The 15,919-nt window shown below is 37.5% G+C and overlaps 1 protein-coding gene across 2 annotated transcripts in view; it reads left to right on the top strand.

Moving 5' to 3' along the window:
* The window catches only part of DLC1 (DLC1 Rho GTPase activating protein), a 285,258-nt gene that overhangs the window by 2,210 nt on the left and 267,129 nt on the right, over window positions 1–15,919 (top strand). Inside the window, exon 1 of one of the 2 annotated variants that reach the window (XM_013200631.3) lies at window positions 5,582–5,833. The exons of the other annotated variant lie outside the window; for it this stretch is intronic. The gene's annotated coding sequence lies outside the window, so the exon portion shown is untranslated. Of the gene's footprint in view, window positions 1–5,581; window positions 5,834–15,919 lie in introns of those variants that run through there. 2 annotated transcript variants of the gene reach the window in all.

Genomic DNA, 15,919 nt, shown 5'->3' with positions numbered 1-15,919 from the left:
GAGAAGAAATAGAAAAAGATATAGTTCAGCTTCGTGAAGAACTGTTACCCTGGAAGCTTTAACCTTATTATTTGGAGAAATTTCTGTGTGTTTAAAAAAAAAAAAAAAGGAAGTCTTCAGTGTCATTTTACCTCTTCCATGAAGAGATGGTTTGCTTAACATACAATTGAAGTTTGACAAGTCTTTTATGCAGAGCATGTGTAGCTCATTTTAGATAAGCCTCTATAATTGCTAGACTTCTAATATTTTAAGAAGTACTGTGCAAACCAATCTCTAAACCAAGTGCTGTTTTGAAAATAGCATTGTCAACACAAGCATCTTAATGTTTGTACTCAAGTAGATGCTAATTTGAATGATAAAGGATCTATTCGCAATGCATAGTATTAGTGTAAAAGGCAAAATAACTCTGGAATTTAGGAGCAGTCAATATTCTTACTGAGTTCTCATTAGCAACATTTCGTTGCAGTTGTTAGAATACACTTTGTTCTTGGGGAATGTCATCATTCCTGAACAACGATGTTGTCCCTTCTGCTAGTGGTATCTGGCTTGACAAATCCCTGGCATGACAAGATGATATGACAGTGAGGATTAAGCACGGAAGTTGGGGGGGACTGTCTGCATGAATTTAAGGTCAATTTAAGGTTTTCTTCTGTGTGTTTCTAGAACTACAGAAACCTAGAAGAAGCAGGGTAAAATCAGATTCTCTTCATTGTCTCACTTCTGGTTAAGTTGACACTAATTAGGAAATTAAATGAAGCTTGTCACTGTCTTAGGAGCTCACATTACTCAGTAGTGAGCTGGGGGAAGGATGCGCTAACCAGCATTTCCATGGAAAACTGTAAGGATGTGAGAAACACAGGTCTACACAATATATGGCCTTCCGATCCATGGGAGAAAATAGCACTGCAGAGAAGAAATAACTCTATGGACAGTGTAGCTGGTTGGACCTAAAATATTCTATTTGTTTCATGCAGTGTATGAATACTCTAAAGGTAAGCTAAGTGTCTTGGCTTCTATTGACAAATACTGAAAGCATAGCATCCTATCACGCAATATGAAATCGTCTTTGGCTTCACTCTGGAAAGTTGTCACATGTCTGCTAATATCACGTTCTCGTTAGTCTATTTGACCTTTCTTTTTCCTCCCTTGTCCCGTTTGGTGTTCAGAAAAGCATTGATGAAGTATTCTTTCTAGCCTGGTTCTTGTGCTTTCCTTAAAATAGCTTGTGTGCATGCCCTCTAGAAAACAGATAAAAATTCATAGCTTGCAGCTAGCAAATATGGTGATACTGGGGGGAGAAGAGCAGATCCATCACTAGCAAATATAGTTTTCTCAACATTGTCAAAATCCAGCTGTGTACATGCTGTGAAATACCGAGAAAATATCTTGTCTAAGACCTGTGGACTGCATGAATAAACCCTTTTTAACTCCTGTGCTGTGAATTAATAAAAATCCCCTATGTGTTACCATTCCTTAGGCACAGTATGATTCTGCAGTCCTAGGAAGTACAAGCTATCGTTCTTCTGTCTTGAAGTCACTAACTACCCACCTGGGTATTATGTTCTAGGAGATTTCAAGCTATAAATATGGCACGTGGCACTTGTCACGCTGGCTAAGTACCTGACAGAAAACAAAAGCAGTTAACTCTGTGGAGTATTTCCTAGAAAGAAACTAGACTAAAAATAGTAAACTTCTATCTCATTTCATAGATAACTGCTTAAAGAATAGAACTGTCTCTGTAAGGTAGCTCAGTTTGCGTGTTTTAAGACCAAGCTTAGAGCAGTGCTAAACATTGTTCACAATAGTGGTGTCATTTGGAGAAGACTTTTCTCCAGGACCGAAAGGGAGAGAGCAAAGTAATTACAATTTCAAGAACTTTAGCTCACTGGTAACTTCCTAAGAGGGCAAGCAGAGTTTGATGGAACATTCAAGTGGCTTACATGTATTCTTTTTTTACCACAGAAAATAGCTTTTCCGTGACATTAGTGATGTTATGTGTTCAGAAAAGACTGTTTTAGAAATGTTCTAAATACTGGCTGGGCTTTCTGTTAGGGTGTTTTTAAAGTCACTACTTAAGCTTGTTCCTAATCTGAATTGTGGCTTGTTAATTCTTCTAACCTCCCTTAAGAATACTTTCCAATGAAAACACTGAAGATTCAAACACAAGGAAGACCACAAGTAGTGCTTCTGCTTTACTTATGCTCATTTAAATATTAATAATTACAGCCCTTAAAAATGGGCTGTTGCAAGATACTTCTAATAGGAACTCTGAGAAGTGTATTGTAGGAATCTTGCCACTCGGTGGCACTGTTTGTTTTACTTTTATTGTGGTACGCTCTTAACGCAAGAGTTGATTCAGACGTTGACATACCCATGCCACTAATATTATGAGTTACTCTCAAGTGGTGTGCAAAACATAGGGAAGGTGGACGCGATTAAATCTATTGATTAGGGAGAAAGGAGGTTTTCTTTCTTATCTTCCTGTCCACCTGAAGAGTCAGGAGCTGTTTCTGATTCGTCCTCTGGTACAACACAATTCTGTCCCTGCTCCTAGTCAGCGCAAAACTACAGGTCTTCATTCCAAAATCACGTATTTTTTTGTTTTTACATAGTCTACAATAACCAGAAGGTACACAGTTTACGTATTCACAGAGAAATAATACGCAAAATTACATTACTAAGTACTTCTCCCTTGACATGGTGGAGACCTGGTATCTGGAAATTTAGGCTCTTCCTGGTTTGCCTGTGACTCTGCTGTTGGCCAGAGAAGGTCAGAATTGAAAATGTGTTCTGCTGTTTCTTAGGTGTTACATGTAGCTGAAGTGCCTTTCCACTGGAGTGCTGTTACAGGAAATGCTTAAGAATTAAAACAAATATGAATTAATAACTAAAACACTTTTACTTCTGAAGAAGTTTGGGCAGCTAGCTCTTCTCTTAAATAATAGTGCTTGTAAACAAATATGCTCTTACAGTTTATATCTATTTAATTAACCTAATCTTACCTAGAGGGGAGAACTATCTAGAGAAACTGTGGAGGGGAGCCTAATAGCTCCCAGCTGATTTAAGCTTGCATACTTCTGTGCTCTTTTTTAACTCAATAAAAGCTCTGAGCCTTCATTAAGGAATCACAATATAGAGCTTCATAGCTTTCAATGTTTGTATCAACTATTAATGTAATACTGAGATGGTCAGAAAAGAAATAGTATTTTATGAACTACTATACTTTGTCAGTTAAGAAATATTAAGTCTTCTGATGTCTTTCAGTTTCCAGGGTCCTAGTAGAATAAAGTGCACGTAATATCATTTGATCAGAATAACGTCTGATGTGATTTGCCAACCTAAATGGAGTTATTTTACTTGTGAGGCTTCTTAAGTTACTGAACAAAATGTCTTGTAAGAAAATGTTTTTCAAAACCTTTCTGTAATGAATCCCTACAACAAATTCTGTATGCAGGAAAATCTTGGAAACGCTTGTTTCCATAGAATATGGTCAAGTCATAGGTAACTGCTGAAACTGTAACTGCTGAAAGTGATAACATAACAAACTTCAGTAGAAATAATCCTTTTTATTGGTCTCTTGGACTATACAAACATATGTATCTGACTAAATTGTTTTGTCCTAGATTATTCAACTTGGCCATTTGTGAAATTTCCTGAGGTTAAGCTTTGTAGTAATGAAAAATACAAATACTTACTTGTATAGACTGTGCATGGTGGATAACATAAAAAGTATTTTTTTTTGTTTATGTATGTTCTTAATGACAGCTCGGAAATGGTCATACAGTCTTACAGAATTGCATTAATGCAGTATAGTAAGCATCCACCTGCTGAGCTGCAGTAACTCTATCTGGATGCTTCTAGACTGTAGCCTGCAAAATGTGACACACTAGCTTAGTGTCTTACTGCTGTATTTCACAGCAGAAGGTGTGAAGTTCTCTTCATTGCCACTATTTGGGTGGCTTGTACTGAATGCCGTTCAAGTGTGCATTCACATCTGCATGATGGACAATTGTGTTCTACAGTATTACTCCACAGTGAAAACAGTCTTGAGACTTTTGATAACTTCAAAAACTTCTTTATTTTGGCCAAAGAAAGATTATGAAGTTAGAAGATCACGTCTGATATTGCCAATATGATAGGATGATGATGATATCTAATTTCTAGATGACTTCTAGTACAGCATACTCTGCACAGTTACCTTTTTTAACTAGAATTGGGTGAAGACATGTACAAACATCAATCAAGTCAGTTGAACTAACTGCCAGAGATGTTCTGTGAATGCTTTGGTGTGAGATCACCCATGCTTTGACGTAAAAACACTGTGCTGGAATTCTTTGAGTAAAAGGAATACCTGCACTACTTCTCACTTTTTAACGTTCAATTTCAGAAGGATTTTAACAAAATATACAATAATCAGGTAGCAATGGAAGAAACAGTTGTGAGAACTGTTGCTCACAGTTCGTTGAACGTGGGATTGACATCTCAATTGCAGGAGCAAGTCATGGGCATGACCTGACTGGCACCATGAGTTTCCCTTTGGTTGTTTAAGTTCTGCTTGAAAGGCTTGTTTCCCTTCTCTTGAACCAGAGTACTTGGCTTACAGTGTAATAGTTAGAGGAATATTTTTTTTCTAACCCAGGACCTAATGAGTGGGAATGCCTCAGGATGCCACTGCGTAATAGGAATGTGCGCTCTCACTTCAGAGGAGTGAGCCTAGAAATATTTGGAAGATGATGATTAACCTTTTAACCACAACAGATGGGGACAAGTACTCAAATTATTTAGCTGTAACTTATTTCCTGGATGACTTACTGACAAAGAATAGGAAGATCAATAAGGAAGGAAATTCAATAGAAACAGGCTTTCCACTCATCTGCCCATCTATGTAGGTACATATTGATCTTTCTGCTAGGACAGAAGGAGAAATGTGGTTTCAATCTGAGTAATATGTCTAGAATCACAAAACTGTCTTGTATTAACAGCAAGCTTGGTTTTACATGGAAGAACTAATCTTTACTTGGTGATCTAGCAGGAGGATTTCTCACTTCCATATTATGAGATGACTAGCAATACATGGCCAGTGTCTTGTATAATGCAAGCATTAAAGCTATAAAAACTGAGAGTTAGTACTGATAGTTACAAGCAATTTTGCATGTTGATATAATGTCCCTTTTAAAAAGAAAAGGTATATGTTGCTCAAAAATATAGTTAGATCAACAGCAAAAGTTTGAATGCAAGTAGTAAACAAACATGATTTTGTTGTCCCCTTTGGCAGCTGAAACAAAATGATATAGTCAGTTCTGCCTTACATGTCCCAAGTCACGTGTTATTTGTGACTCATCTCATTTCTACAACCAGCTCTATTGTTCTGTAGAACACAACAGAATGAAGTGATGCCAATTGAAATGCAAGAAACAAGCATTGCGTTGTTAGAAGGAAAAAAATTGTTTTAAAGCCATTCATGACTTCATCTTTAGAGATATAAGACGATGAAACTGTTCTTCTAAGAGTTGCTTCTCTTGTTTCTGGTGAGGATGGAAAATACAAATCTATATTTTGACGTTGGTTGTAACCATTCCCACTTTAACTTCATCCTTAGATATAACTGCAGGTGTAGCAGTTCATAAGGGAAGGGAGGTGGGCCACACTGTTTTTATCATCAGCTTTTTTCTATAAAAGCGCTACTAATGTAATGGAACACTGAAGTGACGATATAGAAGAGGACTTTCTTGTCTGGTGCTGCAGAGGAAGAACCACATCTCTGCCCTGACTTCTACTAGGTGTTCTACACTTTTGGTCAGAAACAAGAAACTTTCAGGGGTGGGACGCTGAGGTGAGCTTGGTTTATATATTCCTTCATACTTTTTCAAATATATATTTCTAAAGAATTTGGCAGAATATTGTCCATTTTAAGTAGCAATTGCTTGCTTATTTGTTATTTAACACTCAGAATTGTTGAGTTTAGTTTGATGTAACTGGTGGTAGTTGGCCATCAAAGGATGATTAAGTTGGTGTTCAAGTAACAAAGCTGCCTGGCCAATATCAAAAGATTAACAGGATCAGTGTGTGTCCTGCATTGTTAATGCTAATATATGAAGGATGCTAAGGTGCCATTGTTTTTTTTTTTTTGCAATGGTGATTGTGTACAATAGCTGTAAATAAATGCTTTAAGAAGGGGTGCTGTGAAAATGACAGCTGTGTGATTGCTCTGTGTGGGATCTATTTCTGGGAACTGGAGTGTCAGGTACTGTCTACCCTCGTATTTCAGTTAGCGTATCTGTCAGGTGTCAGTGGGTGTCTTGAAAATGCTCTTTGTGTCCTGACACAAGGATCACTGATTACAGAGTGTGGATCAAGCACCGCGTATCACTGTTGTTTTCCACTGCGTACAAGACTTGAGGATTTAATCTGTTCTATGGAAATGAAGATAAGGGGCTATAGCAGGGCTGGGCATAAGGATAAATTTTTCATGGTTTGTTTCTTAAACCTTGTCTTAGTACTGTAAAAGGGCGTTTTAACGTCTCTGTAACTTTTTAAGTCCTTTATGTGTTGCTGGAGTCTGTCCAAGTGTATTTGATGTTTGTTGTTATGGTCTGCATAGATGGCTGCTCTTGTCTATTTTCATTGAGTGGCCTTTCAAAGACGTTTAATAACAATGGTTAACATTTTGACTGCCTTCTCTCAAAATGTTTCTACCAGGATGTTATAAACTTCACTGGGCAATAGCGCTGTCTAACTGGGGCTCAACAGATATAAGTAAGGCAACAATATTTCTTGCATTGTGTGACTCCAAGCTAAGAAGGAAACTGATAGGATGAAGAAATACTAGCATTAAAATGAAGTGTAAAATGTGATACGTTTGGAATATTCTGTGTAGCCAAGTGAGCTGAATAGGGCTTAGGCCCTATTAAATTTCATTCCAGTATGCATAGTTTTAAATTAATAACCAATGTAACTATAAGTTTATATCCCTGAATCACTACATGAAAGTGATGCAAGATAAATCTTCTTAGATACTTGGCAGGACATATCTAAGATGAATTAAAAAAAATAAAATAAGAAATCCAGCAGCTGAACCATCTCAAATTATTGCTGAAAAATACTTCTTGCATTTCTCTTCTAAACAAACTCCTTTTCTCCAGGGTAGCATATTTACAGTAGCTAATTTTTAATGAAGCTAAACTTCGAGATGTATTAACAGCATTAATTGATATTATTCTAATTTATTTTTGACTTTTTTAATTCTTTAGAAAAAAAATTCTTCCAGCCTGTGTATCTATGTTCATAGTCTCAAAAGAAATACCATGCAAGTTCGACCCCTTTAATTTTGAGATCCTGAAAGGTATATTCTCATGCAACTGAAAGATCTTTTCTAGGGACAAGAAGGTAAGGTACGATGTCCTGGGATAGAAGCTTAAAAGATCTAAAAGTATCATCACAAGTGACATGAGGAACACTAGAACAACTTTTTCCTTTCTGAGATGTAGTCATAGTGTTCTAATAAGAAAAATACACATCAGTAACTTTGTTTCATCTCTTCCTTCAGAATCCCTTAACAGGAACACAACTGTGTGGTAATACTTAAATTCAGTTTCTAATTCTTGAAAACAGAGTTGTGGAAAAACTACTGAAATCTAAGCATGGTGTGTACATGTAAATACCATCTGGTAGGAACAACTCCCTTGGGAAGAGGAAATGCTCTACAGAGCTATGTGAAAATAAACTTGGAATAAATAGCAGGACAAGTAACAATGCGGTCGAATGGACAAAGTCCAGATGTGCGTTTGCAACAAATCTCTGACAAAATTATAATTAGAATATGCAGGCTGAATAAATGCTGAATCAATCTTATTACAGTTCTTGTCACTAAATAAAAGCACTTCCTTTCATTTCTGTGTCCACTTAGGTTCTTTATCTTGCTTGCTTCATCTATTTTCTTAGTCTTGCAAGCTCTGAAGTTACATGTCAAATTACCATGGAGTTCACCATAGGGCACCTGAAATTGTACTTTTTAAAAAATGAATAGATAATTCTTCTGAGCAGTGCTGTGAAATGATTGAATTGAGGTCAAGAAATAAATAGGGAGTAAAAACAAATGAGAAAACCAGACCTCCTATTTCTAGCCCAAAGCTTGGTTTCCTAGCATATATAACAGGAATTTAAACTTTGTTTTGACTTCTTAATAAAGTCTTTTACTCATCTATTTAAACAACAGTGAGAATAACAAGGATAATATCAGAGTACAATACTTATGAGGTAGCTACTTGTGATTAGCTGTAACTAATGTGGGATCATGTTGTTATATTTTACCACCATGTTACAGCTCTGATTATCTCTTTCCCTAGGCAAAATGGGCTGTGAATATGGAAATATGGAAGGAAGAAACGCTGTTGTGTTTCCTTTCTGTGAGGTGCCACTCATGCACGCTCTGTCCTTGCGCCCTTTGCAGCTTTGGGGCTGGAGTGCAGAGCGTCTGTTCAGCCTTTCAGCACGGTTTCTCTGGCAGTGGATTTACATAGATCAATAGTTTGAACTTCAAGGCTTACCTTGGCTACATAGGTAGCCTATGTAATAGCCTTACATAGGCTAATGTTGTGCTCTCATAACTGTGAGACTTCAGGACATCTCTGCCTAATTTCTTTTTTGTTGTTTTTTATCCAAGCTCAGAACTTCAACACTAGCAGCTACGTAATGATTCTTTGCTGGGGGAGGGAAGCAAGGGGTAGGAAGCAGCAGAACAAAAGATCTGATCCTGAATTTTACCCTAGTGCTTTTTATCTATTTATTTATTTATTTTAGTATTGAGGGGAAAAAATAACACTGATTTCAGATCAGCTCCATTACAAAAAAAAAGTCCAGGACACAATTAAAACTTAAAGTTCCCATACCCGCAAGCAAATGCGAGTGGAAGAGAGAACAGGAGAGAATAACAATATATGAAAAATAAATTTAATATAATTCTTGTTTGAGTTGCAAGTTTTCATAATGAACCCCCCCCCCCCCCCCCCCCCCGAATTTTGTCCTTGGGTTTTTCTCAGAAATGCCATGTTGATATTTTGTTTTTTAAAAATCTTGCTGCAATTGGATGCAAATGTATGAAACTTCTGCCCGTTTACTGTCATTCCCTTCTCTCCCTTAAAACTGGAGAGAGAGGTGATAGCTTGCCACATGTCTCTGCCATAGTAATATATTCTCTCACTACTTATTGAGGTAACTGCCTTCTGGAATATTTGTTTGCTTTAACTTTAAAAGAAAATGTGGTGAAAGCCCATTGACACTTCTGTCTTGACTGGTGAGAGTGTGTTACATGAAGATCTTGTAAGACTTGATCTCCAGTCTTATAATCTATGCAGGGAATAAGTTAGGTCCTAGTCTTTTATTTTCTTCACTTAAGGGGTAAATTATAAATTATACCTATTGCATGTTTGTTAGTTTCAAAGTAGTTATGTCAATGCTAACATTGATCCCCTATATTGCTTTGATGTCAATACCTTACAGGGAAAATTTGGTGTTGTAATTAGTCGTGATAAATAACTTAAAGTAGTATTTAACATTGAAGAATGACTGAAATTGTTTGGAAATCTTGACAATTGTTCCTCTGTGGGAAGGGAGCATTATTCAATTTTTGCCACGGAAGCCAGTGGAAGTGACCTGCCAATGTCAACCAAAACCACGCTGTATACTAAGCATTACCTTTATTTTTTAAATAACTAGTAGAAGTCTTGTTCTGTCACACACCACTTGAAATGAAGAAACAAATACTACATGTTAAGGAGACACTTATCTAGATGAGAAACTGGATGAGTTTCCCTGTCTGGCATCAGGTTTCATTAAGAACATTGCCTTGGCACGTTTCTAAGAAATAATGAAGGTTTTATAGAAGCAATTTTCTCTGTTACTTATGGCCCTCCCTAATCTATGTCAAACTTTATCAGAAGTAGTAGTTATCTTTATTTAAACTTCAATGTACTCACCCCTGTTACTTTTGCTTACTTTCTACCCTTTAGCATAGTAGATGAAGTTTAGTTCAAGTGGTAAATCTGATGGAAGTCTCTTGTTTTCTATGGTTATATTAGCAGCTGGTGTAGAACTTTGTCACTTCCTTGGTCCATTTTGGTCTGTTGGTTGTTCTCACTCTTTGTAGTCTTGTAGGCACATAACTATTGCTGGGGCAAGGGTACGTGGCTGACTCTTTCTCAACTTGCTTTCTAGTTATGCCCTTGGGTTCTCCTCAGCTGCCAGATCAGTCTGCAGCTGGCCTCTACTTTGCAATGCATGCAGTTGCTCTGTGGTTGTCCCCTGGGCACACAACTTCTGATTTCTTTGAACATCAGGAGGTTGTTCTTGAACTGGTCCTCCAGGGTACTTGAGTACTAAGAAGCAGTCCTGCTCTCCTCCAGTGTATCAGCCAACTTCCCCATGCTGAACCTCATGATAGTGTCCTCTTTAAGTTTTATGACTTAAAAATAGTTCTAACCTCATTACCATCTTCAAGGAGATGCCACTTGCAACCAGCTGTTAGACCAAACTGCTGACAGCTCAACTGAGTCATTCGGGCTAGTTCCAAGGAGGCAGATTTGCTCCAGAGGTGTTTCTTCCTGCAGAATGTCATGGCAGCAAGTCATGCATCTGAGAATTTTAAACTTGAGCATGAGAACAATTTCACTAAAATGGCAATTATGTGCATTGTGGTTGTCTGCACCAGGGACAGATGAGAAGTTGGGGAACTAACTATGATGGCCCAGATCTTACTGAGTTCTTATGTGCTTGTAGATCTTGAAGTTAATAGATGCGCTTCTAGAAACTTCAGCTTTGAGAGAATTACCCAGTGTGAAAAGCAGCTCTGAAGTAAGGATGTTCTTGAATCTGTTTACTTGACACAACACATACCTTGGAGACTGTCCCTGCCTCTGTGCAGGAAGATTTGTTTTATTTAAATAACCTCAAGTTGCTGGAGAAATCCAGGAAGATCCTGCTTAAAAGAGAAGGTTGTAAAGGGGAGCTTTAAATCATGGGAAATCATGCACAACAAATTTTTAAGTGAGCTTTTCTTAAACAAACAATCTTATATTAAAAGGGGAGTGAAGATTTTACTTCTATATTTGTTTTGACATCTTTTTCTAAAAGGATGTTTACAAGGGGAAGAAAAACTGAAACACCTCTGTCCTACTCTTGCAGTTACCATTGACCCTGGCTTCTGCCACCCTGAAATCTCCTCAAGCCAAGAGAGGGAACCTGGAAAAGACCACCTATGGGGTAAATGAAGACCTCAGAGGGAGCACAGGGGGACTATTCTCTTTGAGCTTAAGGGACTGACTGCTTATCTTTTCATTTTTGAGACTATGGGACCCAGCTGCCACGCCACCAAACTGTTTTTCATTTTGGCAGCTGTTTCCAAGTGCTGTTAATTTTACAGGAGAAGCATCAGTAGCCCCTCCAAAAAGCAGCAACCATAGAACCCGTGTCTTTCAGAAGAGATCTCTAGGGTCATTGGGGTGGGGGTGGGGAGAAGTACTATAGGTTTAAGAGGATACTCTGAACATCCTTTTTCAGTTTAACCCATGATATGCTCAGTAAGTGACTGGTGCAATCTAATAGACAATTCAGAAACAAAATGCTTTCATATTTACCTACTTTCAGAGTATCAAAAGCTAATGGCTAGACAAATGTAGATGTTTAGTAGCAGCTGTGCTTTCATATAAGGAAAGTTAATCTGCAGTCCATTCACAGAATATTTACACCCTGCTCCAGGCCTGGAAATCTTCAACTATGAAGAAGCTATCCCTGGACATTTCTTGTTTTAGGTAAATAGATCAGGCTTCTTTCAGCCCCATTGACTTTACCCTTTAGTCACTACATCATGTTGAACACTCAAGTTTAGTTATTTTCTGATTCCCTGTCAGCACATGGTATGAATTTTTATATTTTCTGTAGATATCTTACTGCTACTTGGAAGATTGCTGTAGCACACTGGAAAAATACTACTTTACCAGTTACACAACTAAAGCAACTGAAGACAAATAAGACAACTAAAAGCAAGTAATCCAGCCCTCTGTAATTTACCATTTCTGTATGAAGCTCTCCAAATATTTGTTAAATCTTGACTTCTAAGCAAGGCAAAACAGTTCATCTAAATATGAAAAGATGAAGCTAATTCCCAAATAAGCATGGGAAAAAGGGGGGAGGGGGAGTAAGGGAATGGAAGAACAACAGAATGGTCTCTAAATACCAGTCTTAAGTCTGCTTTTGGCTTCGTTCACTTTCACAGGAACCAGGAGAGGTGGAAAAAAAAAAACCTTCTGAAAGGTCACTGAAAAGATTTGAGATGGAAATCATGGGAAACAGGAAACTCAGAAATGTTACAGTATTTTGATATCAGTCTATGAATATCAAAGTGAAAGTATCTACTTAGTTATTCATAAGAAATGCAGTAACTTCTGCACTATCAAGCGTGAGGAACACTTTCCATTGTCTTTGAAGCATGATAGAAAAATTGTAGTCTGCTCTTACTTCAGCCACAGTGGTCACATGGGTTTAGATTTAATCCATGAGATTAAATTCAGTTTACCTGTGTCTCAGGTGGTGTTGCTTTTTTGGAGGAGGGGAAGGATGAGGTGGGTTTGTTTCTTTAAAAATAAGTACTTAATTTGTAGCATGATGGCTGAAAACCTGGAGCTATTCAAATTAGTGACAAGGCCTTTGTCAGTATTATGGGGTCATGATTTTATTCAATAATTAGTTCTTCATCTTTAGTTATACTGCCTGTAGATGTATGAAAAGTGGAGCTTGACTTCAGAAAAAAAGATGGGCTCTCCTGAGTTTAATTTGTCTATCTCTCCACATTATATCTGGTCTGTTTTTCCCCTACTTCTGTCTGAAGATTCATTTTGCTAGATGATCTGGACTTCAGTCTACACTCTGCATCATGATGTGCATCTAGATATTGTGTAACTCAGCAAAGATTTTTAGCGATTTTCACCTAGGAAATGTAAACTGGGAAAGAAACAGCCTGAGAAAAATTTTTTTTTCCTCTGTGGAAAGGGTGATGTGTCTTGGCTGACTCTATCCCTGATCAGATAGAGCTGTAGTCTGTAAAGTGTATGTCTCAAACTCATTTGAGTTAGGAGTTTTTCTCACCTGAAGAATAAGATCAGACAGTTTTTTTTAAAAAAAAAATGGAAGATCCCTCTGGAGGTAATCTAGTTATCTAGTTGAACATGCTTCTTGAATAGAATTCTTTATCCAGAAGGCTTGAAAACTTCAAGGATGGGAACTATGCAGTGTCCTTGGGTAACCTGCTCCAGTGTTCACCACCCTCTTGGAGGAAGCCTTTTTTCTGAATTCCAGTTCGAACCTCCCAAACCTTGATTTGTGGCTGTGACAGATCCCTCTTACTACATTCAGTGCCTCTTGCCTGAAAAAATTCTTAGTCTATGCTCTTCAGCCTTGATGAAAGGAAAACAGGAAACCTACGTTCTGATGCCTATCTAAACTGTATCCTTTGATCTGGAGTCTCCACTACTAAAAGTTTTAATTTCTAGACTTGTAAATGTTCTGAAATAAGTTTTTGTCTAACATTGATCTTTAAAAAATACTGCTATATATGAAATTGCTTTTTTCCTGTACCTGGCAATCTTCAGCTGAGTTCTGGTTTCTGTTCTAATGAAAAAATAACTTCAAAAAATAGAAGTAAACATGAGATTTAGCATTCCCTGTTGTTTTTCCTTTCCTACCTTATTCACCAGAATGTACTACATAGATTGTGGTAGTAAGGATGATTTCCTGGAAGCTACTTCTGGAACATTTTGAAGGCGATCCTCCTTAGTGCCAAGAGAAGCAAAGCAGTTCCGTGTTGAAATGTTGAGTGATTATAATCAAAGAAAATACATCCAGTGTAACTAAATGTCAGCTTTGTGCAAATAATGTAAGCAACTTAACCACTCAAATTCAGAGTTCTTAATAAGTAAGGATATTTTTAACTCTTCCATATTTTATCTATTATATTATTGCAGTGTGCTATTTAAGACATAGCAGTGTTTTCTGTTATTTTTCTACTAGTCTGACACCTAATGTGCTTTTCTTTGGGTTGGTAGAAAAAGATGATTTCAACGGCAATTCACACTTAAAAGAAGAAAAGCTGTCCTTCATTTTAATGACTATTGAACCACATTATGCCTTTTAATTAAACAAAAGATTTTGAGTTTCCTCTAATGACACTGGAGACTAAACTCCTCTGTAGAAAGAAGTGTCAGTAAAGTGTATTGTGTGGCTTCCATTTTAGTCCCTAGCTTTCAGAAGGGGTGTTAATTTTTATTCTTGCAATACAAATAGAATGCCAGTGCAATGTTCTTGGTGCTGGCAAAAACTGATGCTGCCTTTGAAGTACTACACGTGATCAGTAGAGAGGAAGTACTGCCAACGCATGCAGGGCAAAAAATTTAAAGTAACTTTTTAGTCAATAGGAAAAATGGGTGTCCTTAGAAATATGCATAAGTGATCTCATCTGTGAGCTGTAAACGAACTGATCATACCAACAGGCATGCATTAAGGGTTGTATTGATACTGCAAAATTTTGGCTTAAAAACTGCATAATAAATGTTGAGGAAGTGGTTTGTGTTTAGCAGTATGCTAGTGCAGTGATGCATCTCCAGGAAAATGCTGTACAAAGCAAAGCATGTCTTTAACTTGAGGAAATTTCTAAGAATCTTAGACTGGCAGTAACTAATAATCCTACACAGTTGTGTAAGTCATCTGTAAAACGCTGAGGTCTATGCTAGCCTTCTCTGCAGCAGCTTATATAAATCTCTGCAGCCTCTTTTCTTAAAGTAAGACCAAGTCAGCAGAGTATGGCTTCTTAATTTAAAAAAGAAAAAAGATTTCTCTGAACAGAGTAAATATGCACAGTGGTATTAAATGTTTCCCTGTATAATACTGGTATCAATCTTTGTATTCCAGTGTACATATAGTGAATACACCTGTCTTGCAGTCCCTTCATTTTCCTTCCTATAGTTATGACTTTCTGAAATTGTTTTAACAGAAAACATGTTTATGGTAACTGTTAGTATAACAAGCTGCCTAGGGAAGTAGTTAGGTCACCATCCCTGGAGGTCTTCAAAGAAAAAAAAAGTAAAGATATAGAGCTTAGTGATGTGGTTTAATGGTGGACTTGGCAGTGCTAGGTTGAAGGTTGAACCAGATGATTTCAGGTCTTTTCCAACCTAAATGATTCTGTGATTCTTTCTGTCCCCTCCAGACTTCATTAGTTAGGCTAGGCATACTATGTAGCCAAACTTCTGCAGAGAAAATATCTTTTTTTTTTTTCAAGGTACTTCTGCTGTAGAACAAGACGTTTGTTTGGTTTTTGAATAAGCTTTTTCAAGAAGACTCAAGTGTGGTTCTGCAATCTCATTAGTTAGAAACACCAAGGTGACTGCACAGACTCCTCTAACTTACTTTCTGAGAGCCCTTGCTACAAGGAAATCTGAAGTGGGCTCTTCACAAATACCAGCACTCTCTTTCCCAGGGAAGTGGAGAGAGTTCTACTGTCTTCCTACTGATAGACTGTATGGGGTTTACACATAGTCAAAGTGGAGTGACAGAAACACACCATCAATATTTTATTTAAATTGAGTCCACAGGAGCTTCGTCTAGGGTGTGAGTCTCTCACATTGTCTGTACGTCAGCTTGGAAAAGTAAAGTAAACTGTCAAACATCTTGCATGTTTTCTATAGGTGCATATTCAGCTCCTCTCCTGACTGATAAGGGGAAAAGAGCAGATAAGCCTTCTCCTGTGTTATCTTTGGTGTTGTTAAATGCTACTGAACAACAACTCTATTCGAATTTGCTTCTGACAGCAGGAGTCTCTCTTTACAGCTTCTAGATGAAATGCACTTTCCAGTAACTGAAGTGCTTTGTGTCA

Source organism: Anser cygnoides, chromosome 4, assembly GCF_040182565.1.
Source record: "Anser cygnoides isolate HZ-2024a breed goose chromosome 4, Taihu_goose_T2T_genome, whole genome shotgun sequence".
Classification (NCBI taxonomy): Eukaryota; Metazoa; Chordata; class Aves; order Anseriformes; family Anatidae; genus Anser; species Anser cygnoides.
This window is presented reverse-complemented; position numbering and strand designations above follow the sequence as displayed.